General features: G+C 43.3%; 1 protein-coding gene across 1 annotated transcript in view; it reads right to left on the bottom strand.

Annotated features, from left to right (window-relative positions):
- Window positions 1-13706, bottom strand: part of PPIH (peptidylprolyl isomerase H) — a 33446-nt gene that overhangs the window by 2441 nt on the left and 17299 nt on the right. The gene's annotated exons all lie outside the window — the stretch shown is intronic.

The following is a 13706-nucleotide window of genomic DNA, read 5'->3' on the forward strand; positions in this document are numbered from 1 at the left end:
CACTGGATGTGGCCTTAAAACAAAAACCAGGGCCAGAGAGATAGCATGGAGGTAGCACTTTTGCCTTGCATGCAGGACGGTAGTTCAAATCTTGGCATCCCATATGGTTCCCCAAGCCTTCCAGGAGCGATTTCTTCTTTTTTTTTTTTTTTTACTTTTATTTTTATTTTTGGGTCACACCCGGCAGCTCAGGGGTTACTTCTGGCTCTACGCTCAGAAATCGCTCCTGGCAGTCTTGGGGGACCACATGGATGCCGAAATTCTTTTTTTTTTTTTTTGTTTGGTTTTTGGGCCACACCCGGTGATGCTCAGGGGTTACTCCTGGCTGTCTGCTCAGAAATAGCTCCTGGCAGGCACGGGGGACCATATGGGACACCAGGATTCAAACCAACCACCTTAGGTCCTGGATCAGCTGCTTGCAAGGCAAACACCGCTGTGCTATCTCTCCCGGCGCTGGATGCCGAAATTCTAACCATCGTCCTTCTATGTGGAAGGCAAAGGCCCTACCTCCATGCTATCTCTCCGGCCCCCAGGAGCGGTTTCTGAGCATAGAGCCAGGAGTAATCCCTGAGTGCTACCGGGTATGACCCAAAACCAAAACCAAAAACAAACAAACAAAAAACACACACACAAAAAAAAAAAACCCCAAAAAAACCTACCAAAATATGCAGGTTCTTGGGTTTTTCAAATATGGAGCCTCAAATGGAGGGATGAATGGGGATCAGCCCACACATCACCATGTTTTTTTATAATCTTCCTTTATAGGAGTAGATGACATCTAGAGGTAATCCCAGAGTGGCATGCAATTCCAACACCACCTATTACCATTTCCACCCTCCATAGACACAATGAATTTTTGTATGTGAGTGGGGCTCCTAATCAATGCTAAGAGGACCCAGGGGCCACTTCTGGCAATACTCAGTCAATTGAGCTGGGCTGTTTTTTTTTTTTTTTTTTTTTTTTTTTTGGTTTTTCGGGCCACACACATTTAATGCTCAGGGGATACTCCTGGCTAAGGCTCAGAAATTGCCCCTGGCTTGGAGGGACCATATGGGACGCCGGGGGATCGAACCACGGTCCTGATCCTTGGCTAGCGCTTGCAAGGCAGACACCTTACCTCTAGCGCCACCTCGCCGGTCCCGAGCTGGGCTGTTTAATGCTCAGGTGATGCTACCTGGGCAAAATGGTGCTGGGCTACTCTCACAGGTCACCAGGATCATATTATATGGTATTTCTAGGGAGCCAATTGGTGCTGGGAATTAAATTTTGGAGTCTTGAACTTGTAAGCAATATATATGCTCTGGAACCTCCACAAAAAAGGATTAGTTTAACCTAATCACTATTAGTCTGGTGTTTTTTTGAGGAGGGGGTACACCCAGAGGTGCTCAGGGCTTATTCCTGGTCCTGGGTCTGGGACCCTATAAGGTGCTGGAGATCAAACCTCAACAAAAAAAGAGCCTTTTCCCTATCTGCTGCTCTCTCCCTCTGAGCCCTAATCACTATCTGTTAATCACAGTTAACAATGGTAAACAAATAGATTATGTGTGAATTACATTCTTTGGTTTGAGTTTGAAACAGATATACTCACAGCTTACTTCTAGCCCTGAGCTCAAAAATCAGTCTTGACAAGGCTGAAATGACAAAATGGGGGGTGCTGTGGATCAAACTTAGGTTAGTTATGTGCAAAGCAAGAAAGAATCCTGGGGCCGGAGAGATAGCATGGAGGTAAGGCGTTTGCCTCTCATGCAAAAGGTCATCGGTTCGAATCCCGGCGTCCCATATGGTCCCCCGTGCTCGCCAGGAGCGACTTCTGAGCATGGAGCCAGGAGTAACTCCTGAGCACTGCCGGGTGAGACCCAAAAACCAAAAAAAAAAAAAAAAAAAAAAAAAAAAGAAAGAAAAAAAGAAAGAATCCTGCCTACTGTATTATCTGTCTGGAGTCAATATTCTTTCCAGAGAGGTAAATATTCAAAGATACTTATCCCAATATTACACAGAGTAGGGTTGCACAGTTGTATAAGCAGCATTCCATCCCCAATATCCAGATGGTTCCCTCAGCACCTCCCAGAAGTGATTCCTGAGCACAGAACCAGGAGTAACCTCTGGACACAGCTGAGAGTGGCCTCCAAACAAAACAAAACAAACTAATGCACTTGGAAGTTAAGTCATTTAATACTGGACAATTTGCGGTTCAAAGATTCAAAAAAGAAACCCAAAGATTTCTGTAAATAAAGAGAATGAAGATAGATGATATCAGAATATATGGGAAGAGCAAAGTAGTTTTAATGGGGGAGTTAACAGCAATGTAAGTGTCTACTAGGAAATTAGAAAGGGTCAAATAACCAAACAGCACAGCTTAAGCACTTGAAAGAGACCAACAAAAGAGACTTCCCCAAAGCAAAGAGAAGGAAAGAAATAATAAAACTTAGAGCAAAGATCAATGAAATGTAAACTAAAAACAATTCAGAAAACCAATGAAACTGAGAGCTGATGCTTTGAAAAAAAAAAATCAACACAATTGAAAAACCATTAACTAGACTTACAAAGAAAGTAAGAGAGTAGACTAACAAACCAAATCAGAATTGAAAGGGGTGTCAACTGATGCCACAGAAATTCAAAGGCTCACCTGGGATTATGAAAATATCTGTGCCCCAAAACTAGAGAACCTAGAAGAAATGGATGGATTTTTTAATTCTTATATTCTTCCTTCCAAAGTTGGACCAAAGGAAAAAGCAAGTACCTCAACAGAGTAACTACTTTTTGTTTGTGTTTGTTTTTGGTTTTTGGTACTTTTAAGGAACTTAAAATGGAAATTAAAAGTCTCTCTCAAAACAAAAGCCAGGTCCAAATATATTTACAGTGAGTTCTTCCACACCTTTAATTTACAGAAGATCCACTCTCACCCTTTTCAGGCTCTTCCAGAAAGTTGATGAAACAGAAATCACCCAGTTTCTATGTGGCTATGATTAAAAACTCTCTTTTTGGGGACTAAAAGGAACTTCCCTCAATATAAAGTGGTTTACCATGAACCCGCAGCTAACATATATTTTAAATGATGAAAAACTACAAGACTTCCCTTCTTACAATCACTCACAAGATATGAGGTTCCCACTCTCACTACTTTTATTCAAGATAGTATTGGAAGCCCTACCCATTGCAATTAGGCAAGAAAGAGATATCTATATGGGCATATGAATGGAAAAGGACGTAAAACTATAACTATTTTCAGATGACATACTATACTTAGAAATCCTAAAGACATTACAAAATATTGCCTCCTAGAAATAAGCAGTAATTTGGAAGCTACAAAATCAATACAGAGAAATCCAAGTTGCGTTCCTTAAGGAAACAGAGAAATAAAGGAAACTATTTCATTTGTAATCACACCTCAAAATTTCAAGTATTGGAGAAATACTTGAGAATTAGCTTAATAAAGACATAAAAAATTATCATTTACTGCAAAAAAAAAATAAGACATATGGGGATGGAAACACATTCCTTGCTCAAGACTGGAGGGATTAATGTCAATATTAATATGACCATCCTTTGGGTAGCCAATGGAAACTGTATTACAGTTCATATAAGAATATCCAAGATGGGGCCCGGAGAGATAGCACAGCGGCGTTTGCCTTGAAAGTCACCGATCCAGGACCAAAGGTAGTTGGTTTGAATCCCGGTGTCCCATATGGTCCCCGTGCCTACCAGGAACTATTTCTGAGCAGACAGCCAGGAGTAACCCCTGAGCATCGCCGGGTGTGGCCCAAAAACCAAAAAAAAAAAAAAAAAGAAAAAAGAATATCCAAGATGGGGCTGGAGAGATAGCCTGGTGGTAAGGAGCCAGGAGTAACTCCTGAGCATTGCCCGTTATGATCCAAAAAACAAACAAACGAACAACAAAAAAAGAATATCCAAGATAAGAGGGTTGGAGAGATAGCATGGAGGTAGGGCATTTGCCTTGCATGCAGAAGGATGGTGGTTTGAATTCTGGCATCCCATATGGTCCCCCGAGCCTGGCAGGAGCGATTTCTGAGCGCAGAGCCAGGAGTAATTACTGAGCACTGCCAGGGTTGACCCAAAAACAATACGAAACAAAAAAAGATGGGGGCCAGAGAGATAGCTTGGAGGTAGGGTGTTGGAGGTAGGGTGTTTGCTGTGCATGCAGAAGGACAGTGGTTTGAATCCCAGCATCCCCTTGGGTCCCCCGGGCCTGCCAGGAGCGATTTCTGAGTGAAGAGCTCAGGAGTAACCCCTGAGGATGACCCAACAAAACAAAACAAACAAACAAAGAAACAAAGAATATCCAAGATCTGGGGGCAGAGCTATAGCACAGCAGTAGGGGGTTTGCCTTGCACACAAATGATCCAGGACGAACTTGGTTTAAGGAACGATTTCTGAGTGCATAGTCAGGAGTAACCCCTGAGCATCAAAGGGTGTGGCCCAAAAAGCAAAAAACAAACAAAAAAGGAATATCCAAGATCTGGGGCCAGAGTGATAGCACAGCGCTTACAGATGTTGCTTTGCATATTGCTGACCCAGTTTCGATTCCCTGCATCCCATGTAGTCCCCTGAGCCTACCATGAATAACTTCTGAGCCCTGAGGCACGAGTAAGCCCTAAGCACCACCAGGTGTGGCAAATACACACACACACACACACACACACACACATACACACACATACACACACCCCAGGATATTTTTTTGATTGTTGAGCCACAGTGAAGAGCACTTGGTAGTGATTACTGAAGGCAGAGCCAATAACTGAGCATTTTAGGGTGTGACTTAAAAAAAAAAAAAAAAAAAAAAAAACAAAGGAACTCGATCCTTATTTCATATCCTGCACAATACTCAATTCAAAATGGATTGGGTTGGAGTACAGCACTTGCCACTGAACACATGAAGCTGACCTGGGTTCCACTTTGGGCCCCCACAATATAAAGTCCCCTAAGTCATGCCACTACTGACCTCTTATAGGTCACTTGCCTTGTAAGTGGCCTCTCTGGGTTCCATCTCTGGCATCCCGTACAGTCCCTGGAGCACTGGCAGAAATAATTCCTGAATGCAGAGCTAGGAGTTAACCCTAAGCACCACTGAGTATAGACCAAAAACAAACTAAACACAAACAAACAAACAACAATAACAATAACAAAATGGATTAAAGGGGTGGCAGAGATAGTACAGCAGGTAAATAACTTGCCTTGCATATGGTCAACCTACATTAATCCCTGGCACCATAATGTCCCCCAGCACCACCAGAAGTGATCCCTCAGCAGGGAACCAGAAATAAGCCCAGAGCACAGCTGGAAATTGTCAAAGAAAAAGAGGCAGAGAAGGGATGAATAACCTTGATGTCAGACCTGAATCTACAAATTATATTGAGAAAATGGGTAGAACCCTTTATGACATCTAACCTAGAGGCATCGTCAGTGACTCAATGTTATTGGCAAAGCAAAGATAAGCAAAGAAGCTTCTGTACTCAAAGGACTTGAAGAGCAAAATAAAAGATAGCTCACAGATTGAGAAGCCTCTGCAACATATGGGCCAACATCCCCATACTGCTCTGAGTATCTGTCAGGCTGGGGCAAAAACACACTTTGGACCCCATAGGTCTTTCAGACCAAAATTTGCCTGAGCCCATCCCAATATTTGCAATGGCAAATGTGGCTAAGTAATGAGGTGAGGGGCTGGAAAGATAGCACAGCAATAGGGCGTTTGCCTTGCATGCAGCCGACTCAGGACTGAAGGTAGTTCGAATAAGCATTCTTTATGGTCCCCCAAGCCTGCCAGGAGTGATTTCTGAGCGCAGAGTCAGGAGTAATCCAAGGGCTGCTGGATGTGAACCCCCCCACCCCTCAAAAAAAAACAAAAAACAAAAAACAAAGTGATGATGTGAAAGCTAAATTATTCAACAAGAAATAAAACAGGCAAGAGGCTTATCTGGAATCAAAATCACCTTTGGGGGCTGAAGAGGTAAGGCGTTTGCAGAAGGTCGTGTGGTTCAAATCCCAACATCCCATATAGTCCCCCGAGCCTGCCAGGAGCGATTTCTGAGCATAGAGCCAGGAGTAACCCCTGAGTGCTGCCAGGTGTGACCCAAAAACCAAAAAAAAAAAAAAAAAATCACCTTTGATATGTTGTTAGAAGGAGAATACAAAAAAAAAAAAAAAACAGGCTACCATATCCCGCATAATCCTAAATTATATTAGGGATATTGCCTTATCTGCAATGGAAAAAAATAGATGTGGATTCTGACTTCCAGGGTGTATCTGAGCCATTTGCAATTCATCAGCAAGCCCTCTGAGGCAGTACAGAGACAAGCTAAGGGTAAAGAGGTCCAGGATCATTTAATAAAATAACAGGCATTTGAAAATGCTAATGAGGACTATCAGGCCATTCTAAGACTAATAAAGGAGAGAGAAGACAGAATGGGACACCTCAAGGCACGCTGGAACATTCAACCCATTTCCAACCAGGCATGAGTAAATGCCCCTGAGGCTTATTTAGTCCAGAAACAAACTAGGAGTCCAGGATACCAATTAAGAGACTTTAGAGCCCCACCCAACCGTGCACCTGAACCTTGCCCTAAACGTGGTAGAGGTAATCACTGGGCAAGAGATTGCCAATCTGCCTATGTAAACAGAGGACAGCCCCAGATCTCCCAAATCTGGGGTACATGCTTTACTTGTGGCAAGTTTGGTCACTACAGGAGAGAATGCAGGGTCCTCCCTACTCCCACCTCTGGAGACTGCCACCTGGACCATACCTACAATACAAAGGAAGTAATCATTGGGCGAGAGAATGCCCTATTAATTTTCAGCAAAGCTGAGAAACTGGGCAGGGAGCCTACAAAATCAGGGGCAACAAGTCATGCAATCCTACGACCCGTAAACTTGCTAAAGCCCGCCACTGGAAGTGCCATCCTAGACATTCCTTGCCCGATTGATATAAACCTGACTCCAGCACTATGCCTAAACAAACTACACTCAACCATAAAGGAACCAATACCACCAGGCACAGTAGGTCTGCTGTTGGGGAGGAGCAGTCTAACAATAAAGGGCATTACTTTTCACATGGGGATTATAAACCTGGACTATGGGGGAGAACTAATAATTGTAATAACAGTGCCCACAATATGGACTTTTAAAAAGGGTGAGAGAATAGCACAACTCCAATTCCTCCCATTTGTAATGCCAGCCTACTCTGATTGCCCAAGGATCATGGGATTTAGCAGCACTAAATCTTTAGGAGCTTCTACTGACCCCATGGTGGCATTCACATATAGCCTGCACAAAAATGTTTGCCCAGTAATTCCCCTACAAATTGATGGCAAGCAATTCAGGGGTATGACTGATACAGGCTCAGATCTTTCCATCATATCCACTGGATACTGACCTTATAATTGGGCTTCTGCAAATGGCAGCTTAAAAGATCAAGTGAACCCTGGTTTCTAAAAGAATTTCAGAAAAATGAAAAAAAAGAAAAAGAAAAAAATGAAATGTTGAAAAGAAACGGAATGAGTGAAAGAGATACATGAATATGAGAGAAAAATGATTGAAAAAAGAGAAACTGAGGGGCCAGAGAGATAGCGTGGAGGCAGGGCATTTGCATTGCATGCAGAAGGACAGTGATTCAAATCCCACATCCCATATGGTCCTCTGAGCCTGCCAGGAGCAATTTCTTTTTTGTTTTTTTGGGCCACACCCATTTGATGCTCAGGGGTTACTCCTGGCTAAGCGCTCAGAAACTGCCCCTGGCTTGGGGGGATTGAACCTCGGTTCTTCCTTGGCTAGCGCTTGCAAAGCAGATACCTTACCTCTAGCGCCACCTCGCCGGCCCCCAGGAGCAATTTCTGAGCATAGAGCCAGGAGTAACCCCTGAGCACTGCTGGCTGTGACTCAAAAACCAAAAATGAAAACAAAAATAAAAAAAGAGGGGGGGCCCGGAGAGATAGCATGGAGGTAGTGAGTTTGCCTTGCATGCAGAAGGACGGTGGTTCGAATCCCGGCATCCCATAGGGTCCCCTGAGCCTGCCAGGAACGATTTATGAGTGTAGAGACAGGAGGAACCCCTGAGCGCTGCTGGGTGTGACTCAAAAACCGAAAAAAAAAAAAAAAAAAAGAGAGAGAAATTGAGAAAGAGAAAAATAGATTTATTACACAGATAAGAAAAGAGGGTTAGACATAAACAAACAAAAGAAAATATGAAAAAAATAGATCTATTATATAGAGAAAAAGATTTAGACACAGAAACAAAGACAAAATGAACAAAAAAGATTTATTACATAGAGAAAAGAGAGTTGAAGAAAAAAGACAAAAGAAAATGAGCAAAGGAGTTTTTATTTATATTTAGAGAAAAAAAAGAGACACAGAAACAAAGAAAAAATTGAAATAGGAATATTTGTCCCTTAGATAGATAGAAATAGAAAGTGAAAAACTCTGATAACCCCACAATTCTCCCCTATCAGCAGGAAGCAGCTAGAAAGAATTTGTCACCCTGTTATCCTAAAGAATTGGGAGTTTTTCACTTAGGCTAGGCATAGGTTTGATAAAAAGTTACAAAGTTAATGTTTGTTCCTTAAACTCTGTTTCATTTCTTCCATACACCTATCTCTTCCGTTTGGAACTTCTAAATAAACTGTCAAGTAGAGAAATGAAGCTAACAACTACCATGGCTGTTGCAGACCATCACCTGAACGAATTCCACTGACCACTGAGTAAAATTCTCCATATATAAGAAACAAAACAAGGGGGCCGGAGAGATAGCATGAAGGTAAGGTGTTTGCCTTGCATGCAGAAGGCCATTGGTTCGAATCTCGGCATCCCATATGGTCCCCTGAGCCTGCCAGGAGAGATTTCTGAGCATAGAGCCAGGAGTAACCCCTGAGCGCCGCCGGGTGTGACCCAAAAAAACAAAACAAAACAAAAAACCTATAAAAGGTGGAAATGTATGGCAGTTACACTTGGACACTGCACCTCGTCATGCTGGGTATAAAAGGTAAAACTTGAACTGTTAAAAAACAACAACAACAAAAAAAAACAAAAACAAAAAACTTGAACTGTTGTGAGGGAGCTAGGATAGTAACCAGAGCAGTTCTTGCTAGTCTGGGGGTGGGAGCAGAGATAAAGCATTGGAGAGATGCTGCCTGCTTTGCCTCTATTCCCTTTTCTTTCTTTTTTGTACTAGTGCCTCCCTTAGCCATCTCTGGTCAGTGAATTTCCACTTATCTCTTACTCACTTTCTGAAAGCCCCAGGGCTCAGCAGCAGCCCTCAGACTGCAGGAGGAACAAAGGTATACTTAAGTTTCTCTCCTCTCCTCTTGGGTCAGCCCTACAAGTTGTAGTCCCTGGGTGGGTCTCAGCCCCACCCAGCTGTTGGGCCCTACAGGCCCTTTCAGCACTGGGACCTGGCAGCCTTGGGCTGTTGCAGAGACTATTTGTCCACCACTCAGCTAACAATGGGTTAATATCTAAGATATATAAAGCATTTGTAGGAAAGAAAAAAAACAACCCAATCATCCAAAAACAGAAACAAGATGAACAGGCAAAAAAATGCTTTTGCATTTACTTACCATGAGAGAAATGTAAATCAAAACAACAATGACCTATCATTTCATTCCAGTGAGACTGGCACAAAACACAAAGAAGAAAGACAACTGGTGTTGGTGGGAATTTTGGGGAAAAGAAATATTGACTGGTTCACCTTTTGGGAAACAATCTGGATGCCTTTTAAAAAGCTTTAAGAACTCGGGTCGGAGAGACAGCACTCACTGCGGTAGGGCATTTGCTTTGTACATGGCCATGCTGGATGAATGGTGGTTTGATTCTGGTATCCCATATGGTCCCACAAGCTTGCTAGGGGTGATTTCTGAGCGCAGGGCCAGGAGTAACCCCTGAGCACCATCAGGTGTGACCCAAAAACAAAACAAAACAAAACAAAACAAAAAAAAAAGAAAAAGCTAAGAACTGAGCTTCCAGCTTCTGTATGACATGGGCAATTCTACTCGGGACATCTACTGTAAAGTCCCTAATCAGAAAAGATGCGCTCCTATGTTCACTGCAGCACTATTCACAACAGCCAAAATAGGGAAATAGTTTAAGTGACAGTCTAAGTGTCCAAGAGCAGATGACCAAATAAATGAACTCTGGTACATATACACAATAGAAGATTACTTGGTTAGAAGATGAAATCATGTACTTTACCAAAATGTGGATGGAACTGGAGGGTATAATGGTGAGTGAGGTGAGCCAGGTGAGGGCCAGATACAGAATGATTTCCCTCATACATGGGATAGAAAAGCAAGAGGGGCTTTAGAATTGTTTGAGTCAGAGGCTCATCTTGATTACCGAAGACCTCAAAGCCTACACGAGGGTTTATGGTAGCTGCACAAATAAATTTAAATAAAGCTATTAGCTCAAAGTTCAAGTACAAAAAGTATTCAATGATTAAGAAAGTGGCGAGAGATAGCATGGAGGTAAGGTATTTGCCTTTCATGCGGAAGGACTGTCCCCTGTGCCTGCCAGGGGGTGATTTCTGAGCCTAGAACCAGGAGTGACCCCTGAGCACTGCTGGCTGAGCCCCAAAAGAAACAAACAAAAAAAAAGAAAGTGCTCAGTGGTTGATGGTAGAGCACAGCCTTGCACGGATGAGACCTTGGGTTTGATTTTTCCCAGTGCTTGATTGCCCCAAGCACTGTCAGGAGTAACTACCACAAAGATGAAATAAACTTCAAAATAAAAGATTTTATTCAGAACTAGCTTTATCTGGGCAGAGAGATAGTATAGCAGGTAGTGTGTTTGCCTTCTATACAGCCAACACAGACAAATTGACAGATTCGTTCTAAGCCTGGTATAATCCCTGAGCATCACTGGGTAAGCCCCCAAACCAAAACATAAATATTGTCCCTAAGTATGAACTCTCAGAGATGCAGAGGTGGGATTTCTGAACTGGAGTTACTGCATGTGGTTCCTTAAATTTTGTTTTGTTTTGGGCCATACACACCAGTGCTCAGGGAAGACTCCTGGCTCTGAGCTCAAGGAACATTCCTGATGGGGCTTAAGGGATCCTATGGGATGCTTGGGATCACACTTGAGTTGGCTGTGTGCAAGGCAAGTGCCCACCTACAATACTATTACTCTGGTCCTTCTAAATGTTTCTTTTTTTTTTTTTTTTTTTGGTTTTTGGGCCACACCCGTTTGACGCTCAGGGGTTACTCCTGGCTATGTGCTCAGAAATCGCCCCTGGCTTGGGTGGACCATATGGGACGCCGGGGGATCGAACCGAGGTCCTTCCTTGGCTAGCGCTTGCAAGGCAGACACCTTACCTCCAGCGCCACCTACCCGGCCCCTCTAAATGTTTCTTTAGCATAAAATATCAGGGGCCAGAGTAATAGCACAGTGGAAGGGCATTTGCCTTTTACGTGGTGCCCCAGAACGAACTCGGGTTTGATCTCTGGCATCCCAAATGGTACCCCAAGCCTGCCAGGAGCCTGGCAACTCCTGAGAGTTGCTAGGTGTGTCCCTCCCCAAATAAAATAACAAAAACAAAAATAAAGTCCCCAAGTCACAACAGCCACATTTCAAATGTTCTACTGTCACAGGTGGCTAGAAGTTCTCAGGATGTACCTACCATTCAGACCTAGAACAATTCCAGTATCAGACAGGACAGATGAAGACTGTAACGGTCTACAGGGCCTCTGGAATGTCAAATGACCCTACTGAATTTGTTATGCTTCAGCTGCAGGCTGAAAAGTGGGATTTTAATAGGGGCAAAGGTTTAATTGACTTTGCTAAATGGGGTTGAGGAGGGTGATGATTGTTATCTGTGGAAATAAAATTCCCAGCCAGATTTCCAGAGCTTTCTAAATGGGTCTCAGACCTACAAAGAATTCCTAAATATGATTCTTTTTATCTTCTGGCTCCCAGCAGTAATGTACAGCCAAGATTTTCAGAGGAAAAGGACCTCTGAGCTCACCTCTACTTAGCAACAAAATGAATAAGAGACGGAGGCAGTTGCAAGCAGGTCCTAGAAGAGAACAACAGATTGCAAGGGAGTGGCCCTGAACAGGGGTAGAGGGGAAAGCTTGGGGTATCAGTGGTGCCTGAAGAGGGACATAAGGCTTGCTAAGAGGCCCATGTGCAGCTTTCAGCAAACACTTGTGCATTCTTGCCTCAGCACCTGCTCACAGCTGCTCCTGCCTGAAATACCTGACATTCTCTCCCTGATTAACTCAGGGAGTAAGTTCTCAATGAATGCCTATAAGGGCCAGATGCTGTGAGAAGAGAGGAAAGTACAGAGATGGGAGTGTCATAAAAATAGTTTCAGCTGTAACTAAATAGACCTCCATTGGGGGAAAAGGTAAAAAAAAACAATCAATTCTAGACTATTCTGTGTGTATACAAACAAAACTATGAGAAAATCATGAGAAAATAGGAAACATGATGATCTGAGATAGAGGCTCTTTTTGAGGAGACATAACACAAGAGACATAAAGGAAAACACTGCTCATGCTGACCCGCTTGGATATTAGAGCCTCTGCATAGCAAAGAATAACGAAGTGAAGATAAAGCAAGACATTAAAGAAAAAAATAGGGGCCAGAGCGGTGGTGCAGTGGTAGGGCGTTTGCCTTGCACACAGCAGACCTAGGACAGACCACAATTTGATCCCCTGGCGTCCTATATGATCCCCCAAGCCAGGAGCGATTTCTGAATGCATAGCCAGGCGTAACCTCTGAGTGTCACTGGGTGTGGCTGAAAAAAAGAAAAATAAAGAAAAATAGAAAAAAAGAATAAGCAAGATACTGTCAGTTTTTTTATTAAGATATATTCTAGGAGCCAGAGATGTAGTAGAACGGGCAAGGCAGATGCAGGTTTGATGCCTGGCACCCAATTATAGTCCACCAAGCTCCACCAAGAGTGATCTCTGAGCAGAGAATCAAGAGTAAGACCTGAATACAGTTATGTGTGGCCCAAATTCCTTTTAAAAATTGAAAAGAAAAAAGATGTTCTGGGGACCGGAGCGATAGCACAGCAGTAAGGCATTTGCCTTGCACGCGGCCAACACAGGATGGACCCCGGTTCAAACCCCGGCATCCCATATGGTCCCCCCGAGCCTGCCAGGAGCGACTTCTGAGCACAGAGCCAGGAGTCACCCCTAAGCATTGTCAGGTATGACCCTCCACCCCCAAAAAAAGTCAACTCAAGTTTGACCCCCAGTACCACAGTTCCCTTAGCACAACCAGGGGTCATTCTTAGGCACAGGAATAGACCTGAGCATTGCTGAGTGTGGTCCCAAAAATGTAAATATGGAAGTTTTTCTTTTTTTTTTCTTTTTTTATTTTTATTTTATTTTTGGGCCACACCCAGCGGTGCTCAGGGGTTACTCCTGGCTGTCTGCTCAGAAATAGCTCCTGGCAGGCACGGGGGACCATATGGGACACCGGGATTCGAACCAACCACCTTTGGTCCTGGATCGGCTGCTTGCAAGGCAAACGCCGCTGTGCTATCTCTCCAGGCCCAATATGGAAGTTTTTCAATGTTTAATTAGGAAAAAAATGAAGAGAGGAAAAAAATTGTAAGAAACAGGCAGGCAGGAAAAAAGAAAAAGAAGATGGAAGAAAAGGAAGGAAAGAGGGACAGGGACAGAGATGAGAAAAATCTTAGGAAAGGAGAAGGCCAAAAATGAGAAGGCAACATAAAAAGATAAACAAAA

Source organism: Suncus etruscus, chromosome 6, assembly GCF_024139225.1.
Source record: "Suncus etruscus isolate mSunEtr1 chromosome 6, mSunEtr1.pri.cur, whole genome shotgun sequence".
Classification (NCBI taxonomy): domain Eukaryota; kingdom Metazoa; phylum Chordata; class Mammalia; order Eulipotyphla; family Soricidae; genus Suncus; species Suncus etruscus.